General features: G+C 37.7%; 1 long non-coding RNA gene across 6 annotated transcripts in view; it reads right to left on the bottom strand.

The window, feature by feature from the left end:
• LOC139123281 (uncharacterized) overlaps positions 1–17,320 on the bottom strand; it is a 417,909-nt gene that overhangs the window by 250,758 nt on the left and 149,831 nt on the right. The gene's annotated exons all lie outside the window — the stretch shown is intronic.

Here is a 17,320-nt window from a genome sequence, read left to right as displayed (position 1 = left end):
AGGAACTCCAAATGTGATTTATTTTGATAGCAATGTTAACAAGTACAAGTTGCTAGATTTTCGCCATTGGCTTACTACTAAGAATCCATACATTACACTACTCGGTATACCGATTCACCTAAAGATCAAACCTCTTACGACAATCATGAATACAGATAATACACTGCAATTATGGGTAAACGGGGGGGAAATTTTTGTTCATATACAGCTAGCAGAGTCCCAGTGAGATTATTTTGGGACACAACTTTAAAGAAACTGGGTCTGAAGAGTGTGGGGGAGGGGACAGCTGAATTAAATTTACAGACGGCCAGTCAACAGATGACAGATAATATGAAAATACATCAACATGGTACAGTTTTTATTAAATCTACACAATTAGGTATAGGAGACGAGTTTGATGATTTAGTTGGAAATATGGCTATAAAAACAGATTCAAGAACACCTTGCAATATTATCATAACTATAGATAAAGATAACAAAGATTTAGATATTGTTGCTCGTAGTAGTCCTTCCATTCCAACAAGGGAAGAAAGTAGCAACATTTCATTTGTTAAACACAGCCAGAAGATGCGAATTCACATCTATATACTTACATCCAGAAGACGTTCCCCTGTCGGAATGGAAGAACAGCATCACAGTCAGCATCTATCGAACAAATGGTCTCCCTTCCATCCTGATAAGAGAATGCTGTTGTAATTGGGAATTCCCCACTGAGTCATATATAGGTCCCTCAGACTTGCGCAATGTGCTAGCTATGACTCACTGGGTAATCTCCTATCGGAACTGTTTACGCGCATGCATTTTTAGCTACAGGGAGAGGATTGTTTTCCTTCCCTCCCTGTAGTTATTTTTGAATAAAATGGTGTAAAATTCATCACAATTAACAACTAATTCTCACTACTGAGGCAGTAAATGAAATCAACAATGTCAAGGAAGGCATGAATAACACAACTATTGGAAAAAGCTCAAATACTGATGGGATCAAAGTAAAATACACACAGAGAGATAAGTCTAAGCAAGCTGATGATCTTTATTCAAGGTGCAATGCTTTCTTTCTGAAGACACACAACACAGAATTTGCAGATGAACTTACAAATCTCCGAAAATTACACCTACATAAAATAACACCAACTCAGGCAAAACAACAAAGGAGATCAAATTTAAGGAATGCAAAGAGAAAGATTGAAGAAATATATGCCGAGGGCTTTCGTGATTTGTATGCGGTATTGGGTACCAGTACATCGTTTGCCTGCTATGAAAGGGCACGGTTAGTTCAGGAATTTGAATCTCGGAATTCAGCAGAAGAGCGGGTAAACCGTAGACTTGAACTTGAACAGATGGGTAAAAGATCCTGTCACAATCATGTGGGACATCATACATCAAGAACCTGGAATAAAGAAGAATTCATAAATGAAATATCTCAGTACAAGGAAGATCAAAGTGTGAATTGGAGTGAGCTAGGAAGAAAATATCAAGTCCCCTCTGTTTCTGATCATGGTGTTATTGCAGCAAATGCTGGTCAGATAATTAAAGACTATACAAGAAATCAAGGTATAGGTGTTGACAAATGTAATGTGGACTAGAAAGTGCAGGGAAGAGATTATGATAGAAAGGTGAGACGTAAACGTAAACGAGGTCCAGGAGGAGAAATTACTTTACCCCAGCATCAGTCCGCCAAGAAACTGCAAAGCATTCCCAAAAAGAAAATATTGAGCGGTGAAATCGACATTAGAGATCTTATTGCACCAAGGGTATTCTCTGTACAGAAGCTTGAAAACAATGAATTGAAGAAAGACAGTTATTCTGTGTATGGAAGAAAAATACATCTGTTGAAGATCAGACAGGAAGAACTGAGACGACATGAAGAAGCAGGTGTGTGAGAAGTAACAAAGCCGATTGCTTTGAAAACCTACAAGAAGATGACCTTGCTGCTGTCCTGAAGGAATCAATGAATATGATGGTGATATGTCAGTGGAAGCTATGAGAGAAAAGTGAAAACATTTGCCACAACCAGACACTTCAAAGTGTGGCATGACCACAGCAGTGTAGCAAACCACTCACATATAGTTTTCATGGTGAGTTGGATGTATGATTCCGCAGTGTTTCTCACCACACAAGAATATGCAGAATTGTATGGCACCCAGTTGGACATTCAGAGTCTAGTTGAAAAGCCTCGTTTGTACCTAATGGGCAGATCTAATTGTTCTGAAGTTGACCAGTTATCCTATGTTGATAAAGGGTTGCTGATTTGGTAGCGGCAAACAAAACCTGTCATGTTTGTCTGAGCAGTGAAGTCACGCCAAGTGAATAATTATCAAATTTCAAAGCAATCGGATTTACGGTTTCAGAGGAGAAGGCAATTTTTGATGGAGACAGATGGACAGATGACAACTGAGAAAGTAGCCTGTTTGATAAGCTCCGAATCCTAGACAGCGGAGCAAGAAAAATAAGAGAAATTGCCAAAACACAGATAAATAAATATCACCACAATTTTAATAAATCTGACAGAGGTCAACCCAAGGATCGTGAATATAAATTTTCAAAACAAAATGATTTTTGACTAAAAACGCTAAAAATTGCCCTCAAGTTACAACCATAGAAAAATTAACCACAATTCTTGGCTTGGCTGTCTGACTGAATTCAATTTGCCAATGCATTTTATAACAACACAGAAATACAAATGATTAGCAACAGTAGCCCTGCATACAGGTCTGTGTGTTCTCGGCGTTATACGGCTTCCACCACAGCCTTGCAACGGTCTATGGAGATAACTGGGGCTGATCCGGACTGCAACGAAAACACGGTCTTTTTTGCCGAAATTCTGCTCTATCGGGGCAAAATCCTTTCCCTGCCTACCTTTACCTCCTAACCGACCCAAGAAAAGATGCGATGAACTTCTCCTAACGTCCAAAGCCGTTCGTTTTCTGAAAAATAACGTACTCGACAGGTTGTTTACCACTTTGCCCATGGAGGTCGCCATTTTGAATCTCGCTGCAAGAACACAGTTATCTCCATAGACCGTTGCAGGGCTGTGGCCGTACAACGCCAGGAACACACAGACCTGTCCGCAGGGCTAAAGCTACACTTACCCTGAGTAATGTAGATGGCATCAAGGGTGGTTTTGTCATCATTCTGCTGCCATTACATGGCAACATTTGAATTCGTGTCAACCACTGGTGGTACAAACTCATGCAGTGACGCCGTGTCGAGTTCGCCAGTCTTCCAGGACATGCAAAGGAATCCGCTACAATGGTATTTTACAGACTCAACTCATTTTCCGACGTCTGAATCGTTCTCACAACACACCAAAGTCATGATTTCTTGTGTAAAAATGACAGCGATTTCACAGCAACGGAGCTGACACCGGCAGCTGCTACCTGTCGACGTGGCAGCCGGCCTTGAACAGTTCAAATTGACGTTCAAACTGATCAAGCCTCGTTCTGGTTCATAACGGAAGTCAAGCGTCGACCCCGTTTTACTTGCGATCAGAAGATTCGATTCGCTGGGATTTTTTGGCAACTAATTGAAATTTCTGTGCACACAATTTATACGACAATTACGGTTACGATTCTTTGTTTAGAACAAAAACAAGCGTTTTTAAGGTGTTCATTTAATGACCTCTGACATCACATGACTTACCTTTGACACGAAGTCAGCTGTGTGTAACCCTTGATAGACTCATTCAATCGCGCAGAGCTGTACTATAAGCATAGAGTAAGTACAAATCTAATGTATTTCGTGCGTCCATCCTTGAAATATTTCGTGAAAGTTACTCAAGATGCTTTTAAAGACTACTAGAAACTAATTCTTCGTTAAGGGAATATAATTTAAGCAAACTTTAGTTTTGCAGCGAGGCATTCTTTGTAACCCGGAAGTAAGCCCCCTCTTTCTACCTCCATGCTATAACGTAGAGTGACCGTGGCTCTATCGACGAATGAATATCACTACTGAAACTCAATTTGTTTGTGTCGTAGGGCTGACAATTGACCACATGGTATTTTCGACTCTGACAGTAACTGCTTTCAAGTCACTCGATGTTGAAAACAAAAACCAAATCTACATGAAGATTTTGTTGGTCCAGTGCTCGTGAATATGTGTCGTAAATTTAAATAATGAATGTTTAGTAAACAGTTACAAACAAAGATGATATTTTTTTTTACCACTCAAAATTATCAATGTTCTGTGATTTAATTTTGGTCAAACTTTGGTCAAATTATTGTTTTCGCCAAAACTACTTGCCTTGTAGCTTTGATATTTGGTATGCGGGTTAATGGGGATAATAAAAATGTGATGAGTCTTTCAAACAATGATAAAATCTACAGTTTTGTAATTTTGAGAATTTTTTACAATTTTTTCGTCGAAAAAGGGTTTTTCAAAAATAACGAGTCTGATAGCTATGATATTTGGTATGCAGGTTTCTACAGATAAGATGTGCTTTATTTTATAAAACTGCCCTTCAGAAAAAAAATAAGCCAGCAATATGCATATATTAATATATTTATCTCATGTAAACAGTGCGTGACCTGAAATCCGCTCTCAGACTTACCCGTTTCAAACATGAATTCAAAAAAATAACATGTATGGTATATGTATACACAGCACCAACAGAAGTGTCCCTGGGTTATACACTTCAGTAGCTATTTGTAAACACCTTTTAGGCATATTGATTTCCAACTATCATGAACTGTTTATGAATCTGGCATGCTCGAAGCTAGTTTTCACTTTGTCATTTCGGTAAGAGGATAGCCATGGCAGCAACTGCTGTTTTTGCACATCAATGCTTCAAGGGGAATTTGAATATGTGACAAATAAAAATCAGAACGGAGAGAGTATGTTTGAATACATTCTTCATCCAACGACGACCAATCAACCCCTGTCCAGTTGGATTGCACACAGGTGTCTTTGGCAATACTGTCATCACAAAGTACATCGAGTGCAAATTTACAAACAAGTGGCAGGTGATCAGAAGAATGGAACTCATCACTAACTTGAGCGTCTGAGAATAGATTGTAAGCAGCTGTTGTACAAAGACAATGGTCCAGCCAGGAAGTACATCCATTGGCTTCGCTTTCATATGTATAGACATTTGAATCGTAACCGAAGTGTAACAAATCAGCAATTATATAGCTGTTGTCATCACTGAAAGACAACAGCTCTTGACCAAAAGGCTTCTTAGGCCCAGCATTCATATCACCCATAACAACCGTGTACGGCGTACCTGCATCCTGTATTATTGAGTGAATTTTACCTAAATATGAACTGAACTCGTCAAAATTATCTTTACAGTTTGTTGGCAAATAAACACAGAGTATTAAACATTTTCCAACACTTGTTGAGAGTTCCGCACCAATGATTCTATGATCGTTATACGATTTAGGGGAAATGATACTAGACATCGACTTTTTCCATAATATGGCTGTGCCGCCATACGGACGGTCAACATGAAGACCCTTCTTTGTGTCCATAGCGGTCACACCGAATGCATGGAAGTCTGTGTGTATCGATGACAGCATTGATAATTCATCTTTAAATAATGCATGCTCTTGCAAAAGACATACATCTGTTTTTTCACAGAGACGTCGTACATCCTCAATCTATGATTTGAGCGATCTAAAGTTATGTGATGTTATTTTTAACATTACCTAGATATGCTAGCAGAACGAATATGATAAAATTTGCGAATCAAAACACCAAGAGGCCATTTCAACCCCTTTGACAGTTAACCGGAAAGACAAATAAAACTTTTGCTTAGTGCTCAATTGTTCAGATTCAATATCAGAAATAAAACTAAAGGACTTTTTGAAATGTTCCGTCCATTTTGTAGTTAATTGTCTCTGTAGCTCGAACTTTCAATCTAACATATAGATACATAGACGACATTTTTCAATGAATAACTCTGAATTCAGTAAATATCTCGCTATGATTTATCCTCCAGAATTGGAGATTAAATAAACTACAGAAACAGCATTTTCTGCTTCATATCAGGACATTTTACTTGAATTTGACTCTAATGGTCACCTTTCTACGAGGCTATATGACAAGAGAGATGATTTCAACTTTAGTATAATCAATTTTCCACACCTTATAAGTAATATTCCACTCTCATGAGCATATGGGTTATACATTTCCCAGCTTTTCGATATGCTAGAGCATGCAGTTCATATGGTGATTTTAGAGAGACATGACCATCTCTCTTACAAACTGTTAAATCAAGGTTACACCAGAGCAAGACTTGTCTCTACATTCAAACGCTTTTTTGGCAGGTATCGCAAGCTGGTATATAAATACAATATCTCTCTTCGACAAATGATCACTGATGGCATCGGTGACATTGGCCTTAGCTAGTGACCACAACCTATCTGATTTATAGATTGATATATATGGCGGGTGCCACATGTGGGGCAGGATGCGCTTACTATTTTCGAAACACCTGACATCACTTCTTGGTCTTCTGGCCAGAGGTCCATATATTTTTCTTTCTTGAATATGACTTTGTTTGTGTACCGTCTTTTTACTGTCCGTTCTGTGCTGTTTTGTGTCTATGTGTACAACTATTGTCTCACGAATTCTAAACTACTGTCATTGGATTATGGATTGGTATGATTGCGATTATTTTTCCAGGGACAAGACGACTTACAGAAACACTTTCCGTTGGGTCATTTTTCATTCCACGAACAGGGCAGTCTAAATTATCTGATGTACCTATGATTGGCGTACGTTTTCCTTCTTGTAACCACTTAAAGGGCCCTTGAATCTTTAGCAGTAGATTCCTGTTCGAGTACCGCTCTGACCAGTGATTTCCCCAGGAGGCAATCATTTTAGGACTCTGGCATATGACTTCATTGGCGACGCTATCTTGTGCGAAGGACCAGAACATACCACTTCCATGATTTTGGTATTGTCGTTGTGAGTTTGGTGTGTCAAATTAGACAACTCTGTGGCATCGCCTTTCTCAATGACACTTTTTGACAGTTTTGCATCTAGATCTGTATGCAAAAGATTGCTTTCTGCTGGCTTCTCATTCGTTTCCCTGATATGATTTTCATAATCACATGGGTGTGATGTTTCAATAACTCAATGTCTGATCTGACATCGGAGTTCAGTTCCACAGATAATTTTGCCGACGGTACGATATATATATATATATATATATATATATATATATATATATATATATATATATATATATATATATATATATATATATATATATATATATATATATATATATATATATATATATATATATATAATCCATAGAGTACCGTTCTCAGTGTCCAAAATATGGACCGTACGATTTTACCTTTGGTATGCACACATTTGACCTGCAACTGCTATCATCATGCGTGACATATCGTCTGTTTCAAGTTACCACTGTTTGGATTAAAATCAACTTCAGTGGACATTTTTACTTAAATGCGAATCAGAAACTGGTCCAAACTAAATAGGTCCAAACTAAGTTAAACGACTTCTTGTGGACAAATGTGGATATTTCTGTGCATTTTAATAGAAGATTTCGAATAGAGGTTGGGGCAGACTGCTCCAAACGACCAACAGATTTGTGTACATGTATCACGGTGACCGAGTCACGCTCTATCGCAGCGACATTGAAGCCCATTTTACGACACAAAGAGGATGACAACATGTTGACCAGTGAATGAGTAGAAATGCATACTCTTGACACGCCGTATATTTAAATATCCAGGCATTTTTGATAGCGGGATTTGAGATTGCCAGTTAAATTCTAGCAAAAGTTTGGAGACTCATCCCTCTTGGCTCGTGATTGGCAAATGATATTAACTTTGTCAAGGGAAGATTGGCATAGTAACTCCTATTTAGCATATCGTGTGCACTGAATCAAAGTCTTTTACTGGCGTATAAAAAGGTAAAATGGCATCATTCATGCACAGGTCATTTGGCTGAGATCACTCAATGTGTAAGTGGCCCTAGGTCTGCTTTTAGTACTGCACGTGTGCGATATTTCACAGAACATTTTACAGCGATTGTGATTTTACTAATATCGACTGATTCTTTTACATCACAAATTTGCAGGGTGAGAATATCTCGGGAGTTTCATTTTTCACCGTGTGGAAATTCTGTGTATATGGAATTGTGCTTTTACAAGAGTCTGAGAAATCTGCTCCATCAATAGTGTTTGTTCGTGCAGTATTATTTTGTGTTTTACTATGAGACATGATGATGTTGTTAGAATTGTTGCCAAACACGATATACTGAGCGGCTACAGTACCAACAGTCTTTGCCACGGCTGCTGGCGTTGTGATTAAAACATTGATCAAAGGCCCGGGATCTATGTGTGAGGCCGGAAATCGAACACTTTTAGTACCAAAAGAATACTAAAATTTTTGCCTTTGGCATCATACTTCGAACCCCTGGCCTTCAATCGACTATCCAATTAGCGCTGCAAGCTTCTTTGCACATGTAACACGATTGGAACTATTTTGTGATTATAAGATGAACAGTAAAAGTCACAGAATGTGCTCTCTAAGAGAGGGTTTACTCAAAGCATTTAGTAATTATCAATTTTTCCAGTGAAAACATCAAAACTGTAATTATTGAATTAAATGTTAAAGTAGTATTTAAAAAATTGTAGTATTTAAAGCCATCTGCTTTTCAAAATTGTAAATTTATCCTTTTTGACCAATTTTTAAGGATCATCCATCTCGTTCATACACATTCTTGAAAATGTCAAGATTAAAGGTCAAAACTTGATGATTGCTGTATTGTTTAGAGGACCTGGATGCATTTGAAGGTTTCGGGATCATATCTGATTGGTTCTTTACTATTTCAAAGTGCCTCTCTAGGCCAGTCCTTAAAATGTTTAAGGGTCATAACTAAGTGGTCCCTTAAAAAGATTAAGGGACACATCAGGGTGGTCCCCAAAAGTTTCAAGGACTCACCTGGGTGGTCCCTGAAAGTTTCAAGGTCACATTAGGATAGTCCTTGAAAAATTAAGGGGCACCTCAGGTTGGTCCCTGGAAGTTTCAAGGTCACATCATAGTGGTCTCTAAACGATCCAGGGACACATCAGGGTGGTCCTTGAATGTTTCAAAGACTCGTCTTGCAACGGCGGTTTTTGAAAGATTCAATGTCACATTAGGATAGTCCTTGGAAGATTCGGGGACACCTCAGGTTGGTCTCTGAAAGTTTCAAGGACTCATAGTCTTAGTCATGTTCACGCTACAATCACAGTCGCTGACATCATTGTCGAGATCGGGAACAGCACTGTCAGTGTCACTCCACAAAGGACCGTGGTAACAAACATCAAATTCGTTGGAGATATCCAGTATTCCGTTGCTTTCCATGTAGTCCTGTCATTAAATAATTGGGGTAATGGACGTCCTACATTCAGAATCGGCAACCTTTCCCGCTCGGAATTAGTGCAGTAGTCAAAATCCATTCGAACATCACGCTGTTTACACACTCGATTTGAAACAATGCAGAGCCTCACAACAATGTGACCCGTGACCTTTACTATGTAAATTAGCAAGGACCATATTAGTTGGTGTACGATTCAGTGTGTCGCTTAATGAGAAAAGTAGCATTGACTATATCTCCAAATTAATCATGAAGACTGTAACATACAACCATAGTATGTTAAATGGTGGGGAAACTTTACAGCATAAAAGAGCAACATGTACCTTACCGGGACCTTACACAATCGCACAATCCTAGATGCCCCTGTAGGTTAAATGGAATGTGCCATTATGAACTGATTGTTTACAAATAATTAACTGTTTACTGTTCAGACCAGCGGCGCGTTGGCCAGTAACAGCATACTTCAACAGCGAGTAAATTACCATTAATCGTCAAGGCTTGCTCGTCTAAGTCGACTGAAGGTTCAGCCACTGCCCAGTTTATCACATTTATGCCGGGAAGAACATGCCTTGTAGATCTCGTCGCGTGATAAATATGCAAAGACGTGTTTTGGAGCCGGCCGACCATCACTCATGGGAGCGATGAGGACGCCGTGTTAAGCCACAGTGAATTGCAACAAAGTCAGTCCCCATTGGTAGGGTGTCTTGTCTAAGGACAGGGTTCTTCTGCTAAGGTTTATTTTATTTTAATATGTTTTACTATGATATATAGTGCCAATAAAGAGTTATATTACCAACCTTTCTTTGCGGCTTTGGTGTCTTTGCCTTATGTTAGCGCTGGTTTTGTAACGATTTATTTTTTCGTTTGTCCTTTGACAATCTTTAGCGAAGTTTTGTCACTGTGTTGCGTCTATTATCTTACCAGTTTGATTGCGTAATTCGCCAAGGCAAGCAAGAGTAGTAATTTAGTCTATTATCTGATGAGTTTGAGTGCCTAATTTGCCAAAGTAAACGAGGTAAATTACTAATCTGTGGACGCAGTCACCAGATTATCAACGGATTAACTTTGACAGAGTCAACAACGTACGCACCAGCAAGGTATACTTGCTGGTGCGTTCGTTGTTGACTTTGTCAAATTTAATCTGGTAATAATCCGGTGAGAGCGTCCACAGATTAGTAATTTACCCTTGATTACTTTGGCAAAATAGGCACTCAAACTCATCAGATAATAGACGCAGCATGTTGATAAAACGTATACGCAAGATTGTTGAGGGCAGTGCTAAGTTAAGACCGAAACACCAAAGGTTAGTAGAATATATCTTTATTAGCGATACAACGAAACACCTACCCACCCGTGCGGACGGACATGTAGACAACCCCCTGTGGTTAAGCCATTACGTAATCTTAGCTTCGACCGTCATGAATATTGACGCTGTATGTGCAGGAAGTTGGACCAAATCTTTTCAGTGATTCGTCTGCCTGTCAGCTTTTTCAAGTAATGCTTGTGAATGCACAAGCTGACGAGCGAAGGTCACATCAGGATAGTCCTTGAAAGGTTCAGGGTCTCATCTGGGTGGTCCCTGAAAGTTTCGAGGTCACACCAGGATAGTCCTTGAACGATTCAGGGTCACATCTGGGTGGTCCCTGAAAGTTTCAAGGACTCATCTGGGTGGTCCCTGAAAGTTTCAAGGACTCATCCGGGTGGTCCCTGAAAGTTTCGAGGTCACACCAGGATAGTCCTTGAAAGATTCAGGGTCACATCTGGGTGGTCCCTGAAAGTTTCAAGGACTCATCTGGGTGGTCCCTGAAAGTTTTAAGGACTCATCTGGGTGGTCCTGAAAGTTTCAATGTCACATCAGGATAGTCCTTGAAAGATTCAGGGTCACATCTGGGTGGTCCCTAAAAGTTTAAAGGACTCATCTGGGTAGTCCCTGAAAGTTTCAAGGTCATGTCAGTGTGGTCTCTAAAAGATTTAGGGTCTCCTCGGAGTGGTCCCTGAAAGCTGCAAAGACATCTCTGCACAGTCCTTAAAGATTCCAGACAAAAACTGTTGGTTTTTGCCGTTAATATTTTAAGGTTTCAACAGACAGATGATATTGATTACATTTCTTTGCATCTACCAAAAAGTGTTCATTTTTAATACAAGGGCTGAAATAGTTCAGTGATTTTTTAAAATTTTCCAGCATTAATTAGCACAAGCACAAGAAAAGGGTAGTTTTATCAAATTTACCAGGTCTCATTTCCTTGTATATGGAATAAATAAATGTACTAGTCATTTTCTTTACATCTACCGAATTATTTCAAAGAGCGATCACCAAAAAACATACACTACATCAGAACTGATTTGGGTTGAGGTAGAAGGCCATTTTAACATCGAAAATTTAAAATTTTATCATGCATCGTTCGGTGAGAAAAGCAAATGCCTACAAATCAGCCTTGGAAAGGAAATTTGTATTTTCACTTAAACCTAAACAAAATTGACAAATCAGTTATATTTAATGGGTTCTACTTTCCTGAGAGTGCAAAAAGCTAGACAAAAATGTAAAATTTGTTATAGGTGTATTTGATGATTGTGCAATTATCAATAATTTATAAAATTTGCCCTCGTCTTCACACAAAAACACTGTTAGATTCGTGATTTTAAATAGATTACAACAAAATGCTCAAGATCTTATAATCACAAAATAGTTCTTATTGTGTTATGTGTTCTTGGCTAGCAACTCCACTAGTTTTCAATCGTTTTCGGGCTATATTGTAGCTATTGAACACATGCCTGTGCCAATTAAAAACTTTGCGGATGACCAAAAGATCTCCTTATAGCACACAACAACACATCACAATGTGGAGTACAGATTTTGCCATTCTAAATATATAATGAGTGATAATTGACACACTCACTTTTCACCCTCAGTTCGAAGAATGAACCATGATCATGAAATTGACGGGCATCACAACTATGGTCAACAATGGTTTATGATAGTCATGAAGATGGTTGGCCGTCATGTATCATGGTCAACCACGGTTGGTGATAGGCTTGAAGATGGTTGGCCTGAGGGACCATGGTCAACTGAGGATGAACTTTATTGACCGTGGTTGACCATGTAGTTCATGGTCAACCATCAAAAAAACATTAAATACCGTGCAGCCCCTGGCACACCATGATTGACATTTTGCCAGAGTAGCTGAATACGCCTCCAACAAATGCAACATGCTGACCTAAATAGACTTGACTTTGGTCTAATATTCTCAACAGGAAACAAGTTGCACGCTGTCCTTTGGATTTATATACCTTTAATAGATTTCAATAAAATCAAATAATTGTAAAGTTACTGAGATAAGTAAACAAGCAGAATTATTCTTTAAGTAATGAATTTCATCCATGTCAAATTAACAAAAATACAAATCTTCTGCAAAATACAGACTTGATACATAAATGAACTGACTCTATTTTGTGCGTACATTTTATTCATGGTGCCCTCAATTGCCATCAGCCAGGTAGCGCGCCTCCATTAGAATACACTTTAAAGCAAAGGAAATAATTTGGCAGTTTAGGGAGTAATTTAAAGCCCTTACTTCAAAAAGTGATGTTGCAATACCTGGCCTAATCGGCTGCCTTGTCACTTTTGTGCTCACAAAGGCAGGGTCATTTGCTTGTTTAATTGGTGAACAAATATGAATGTTTCTAAACGCCAAACATTAGACATAATAATAAAAATTATGCATTGATAAAGCAGGAAGGTCTTGTTTGATGAAAAGATGTTGCAAAACTTTCTTTCTAAGTTTAAAAAACCTCTTTGGCCGCTCTGTCGAATTTGAATGGTGTAAACTCCGTCGACTGAATTGTCACGTCCTAAGGGCAAATCCTGGTCATAGGCTAAAGATCATAACCTATACTATGCTTTCATTAAGAAATGTAAAAGGCTAACTTTTTTACATGTCTAGAATTTATCGGAGTCTTTCAGGTCGCTGAAGTTGACAAAGAGCACATCATTACAGTGATGCTTTTTCCTTCATCTTATTCATCACACAGGTAACTAGTTAATAGTCTAGCCATGGAAATATTCTTAGTATATATTATACTAATAGGATGCACATCTCAGCCATTGTAAGAGTCGCACAGTTAGCCGACTACATCGAAAAAACATGTGCTGCATACTGATACAGTATAAATAATATGGCGAATTGACATAGGTCTTACTATGATGAAGATATAATCTTGTCATAGTCACTACTCCAGCAGTTCTGGTATTCATATTCATAACTTCTATACCAGATGCTATAATAGAAGTAATACAAGGGAAACAGCAAAGACATGCTATCAATATAAACACTACTACTATCAATCACTGCAGACCGAAAGGATGCCTGAATGTGTTGTATTCCACAAAGCACATTTTCTAACCGACAGCGCTATTGACGACAATGAAATTGTATCATTTTATTTTCAATACATAATTGATCGAAATCTGCTGGCTTGCTGCTCGGTGTTCAGGTGACATCATGAAAATTTCCACAATAACCCTTATATACTGACTTTTATCACATGCATAGACCCAGTTATCCCTATAGTATGACGCCACACCATAGGCATATGACTATGATGAATCCATTTTCCACATGTGGTGGATATGGGACTGGACTACTTTTAAAATGTAAACAAAAATCAGCTGTTCAGAGTTTATTTCAAATGCCTGAAATGCAAACGTGGGAGGGAAATGAAGTATAAGGAAATATGGAGTATTAAAATCTATGTGTAAAATAAAAAATACCGTCGATAGTAGAATTTTTATGAATTTGTGTTTCTTTGTCGTTGATTTGCGATTGAAACGTTTGATTTCTACACCACTGACATTTTAATATGATATGCATTTTGTGTTGTCTACCTCGTCAAAAGAGCCCCTGTCGTTGTCAATCAAACAACATAAAAAACATAGCCGATAATCAAGACACGTAACAATCATCCCTGCAGCAGTAAGAATGTTTTCTGAAGAAACATTGACGGGTGTGAAGTTCAACATCACGATCAATGTTGCCGCGGCAGTCAACGAGTCAAGCCCCAGGATCGAGCCGAGAATGGAAAGAGTGTTCATCATTTCTGACTAAAATGACGATACTCCGAAATGAAACTCATCAGAAGAAACGCTATTTTTCAAGAATGACGAGTGGACAAGGTTATCAGTGCGTTTAAAGGTGAAGGCTGTTGTTTTGTCCAAACATATTGTTGCATTACATTTCCTGTATATGCCTTGTTGTTGAACCTCCGTCGTCTCGCGCGCAAGTTTTAGTTAAGAAAGACACGTTGTTCGTAGTCTTACCGATTGAGTTACAGCAAAACGCTGTTCTTCATTATAGTCAAACAATCTCATTTTAATCGTAAATATTAAAAATACAATTGATAATTTCGTAAAAAATAATAATTGGTAATTATGATAATTTCATACAAACTTGCAAAGCAGAATTCTTTGAATTATGTTCTAATATTGACAAAAATACTGGCCAAGCACTGACACTCATGTACTCGCTATCACACATCTCAAACAAACTTTAACAGAACAATGAATATATCCATTATTGGACGATGGCAGCTATGGGACAATTCTGTCTACCAGCAGAGCTAGAGCCAGGGTAGAAACTTTCGTAGATTTTTAATTCGAACTTAGCATCCAGTAACCTAGCAAAGACATTACAGTCAAAATTGCTCGGCAAAATTCCATCCTTAAAAAGAGTGGTTCAATAACTGAGCTAAGTTGTTTGACTTAGGAGCTGTCATAACGACAAGGTTATGACTGAACAATAGAATATAATGAGCACAAACCTTCAAGTTTCATTAAAATAAATCACAAAACACGCCTGCCCTTTGGTGGTTCATGATTTTTCTACTTTCTTTGTAAGTGGCGTTTTGTTGTTTGTGCCCCGCCAAAGGCAAAACGATCAATGTCACCTGATGCTGTAAATGGTATTTCTATAAATACACCAATTTGTCATTGTATGCATGCCAAACAAATTTTGTTCTGCACGCCCATTACAATAAGCATTTTTACAGTATGACGTCACATTGGCAGCTGTCCAACTATGTAGAAATGTTTATTGGCAGCTGTCCAACTATAAAGAGATGTAGAAATGTTTCAAATACGTAGGCTGTTTGTTATTGTGACAAAGGTCATAAAACAAAAGCTTCTAAATATAAATATGGGGTAGATACATTATTTAAAATGCAACAAGCTACCTATGTTAAGCAACATGAAAATATTCCGGTTTATGGCATTTTCCTTGAAAAATAGTTATGGAATGAAGATAAACCCACTGGATCAAACATTAATCGTTTATTATGTGTGCAGTGATGATAATCAGCATACTCTGAGAATACTAACATTGAAGGGAAATTTAAAAAACAAAGATTACTAATCAGAAGTAGTATGCTACGAATGTATTTGCAAACTAAATACTAAAAAAATGAGCTTTTGAGAAAACTAATTGATTGGATCAAAGGAAAAGAACAATTTGCATGTTTCCTTCTAAATTCAGAAATTTCCGATAAGGCTGTAGAGTATAATTTTTAAATGTAAACTTTGTCCTACTAAACGTTTAGAATATTAAGGTATTAAAGTTTCATACACCATTTATGACTATTCAAAAGTATATTCGTAGACTGCACTCACAAACACCTCTGAAGGGGGACCTAATATTGACGGGGGGGGGGGGCTGAGAAGATCAAGCATATGTTTGGGGCTCTTGGAGGGATTTTGGGACTTAGACAGGGGCACTCGAAACTAAAATGACTCTGACTTGGTGTTCTGTAAATCAAAATAAATGTCTCTCTTTTGTTGAATGTGATGTGCACCAGTTAGACATCCGTTCAAAAGTTAATCAACAGAGAAGCCACTGATCACTGCTATTATATCTGGTTTATTTGGTACAAGGACATGTCATAAATATGATATAGACTTTGAACAGAAAAAATATTGGGACTCTACAGCTGTAATAGTCATATTTTGAAAGGTACCGCAATATCACAGTGTCGCAGATTTGCATGCAATTTTGTTAAACCTGTCTTCCTATATGTAATCTGCTGAGCTTGTTTTTGAATATAACTTCATTTATTAGGTATAATTAGCAAGATAATTTACTAACAATTAAAATGACATACTGTAACATGCAATATCTTGTATAGGTTTCATAAAATATGACCAAAACTTACCCCATACCAAAAAGTTAACATTGAAAATTGCAGTCATAGCTAAAATCAAATTCTACAATTTTTAGCTAGACACAAAATATCTAGCCATTTTTGCTATTAAATCTGTTGTGTTTGGTACAGGGACATATCAGATATATGAAGTAGACTTTTAACAGAAACAATTTGGGATTCTATAGCTGTAACAGGCATATTCTGACGGGTACCGCAAAATCCCAGCAATGCAGACTCATATGCGTTTTTGTTGATTTTGTCTCATTGTAGGTCATCTGGTGAGCTTATTTTATTACATAACCATAGTTATTTGGTACCAATGGAAAGGTTATTTATTAGTTTTTAAAATGACATATTGTTATATGCAATATCTTATATAGTTTTCACGGAATATGACGAAAACTTACCCCATACCACAAAGTTTATATCGAAAATTATAGTCGTAGCTATCGTCAAATTCTCCAATTTTTTTAGCTAGACATAACAAATAAGGCAATCATTATATGACATCTTTTATTTGGTACTGGGGAATGTCAGAAATAGTTCAGCAGATGAATTATAGGAAGACAGGTTTAACAAAAATGCAAATTACATTTATGGAAAGAGTGCTCATCAAGTTATGTAATAAAATGTGTACCAAATTTATATTAAGACACTGCAAATGGTGATGTGACTACATGCACATTTAGTGAACTACATCGCATTTCATCTAGATAGCCTTTTCAAAAGGGTTTTTGTAAATACACATTGCAAATAATACATTTCTCTTCATTCCATTGTATCAAGAGACTAATGC

The sequence above is a fragment of the Ptychodera flava genome, chromosome 2 (genome assembly GCF_041260155.1).
Source record: "Ptychodera flava strain L36383 chromosome 2, AS_Pfla_20210202, whole genome shotgun sequence".
NCBI classification, from domain to species: domain Eukaryota; kingdom Metazoa; phylum Hemichordata; class Enteropneusta; family Ptychoderidae; genus Ptychodera; species Ptychodera flava.
This window is presented reverse-complemented; position numbering and strand designations above follow the sequence as displayed.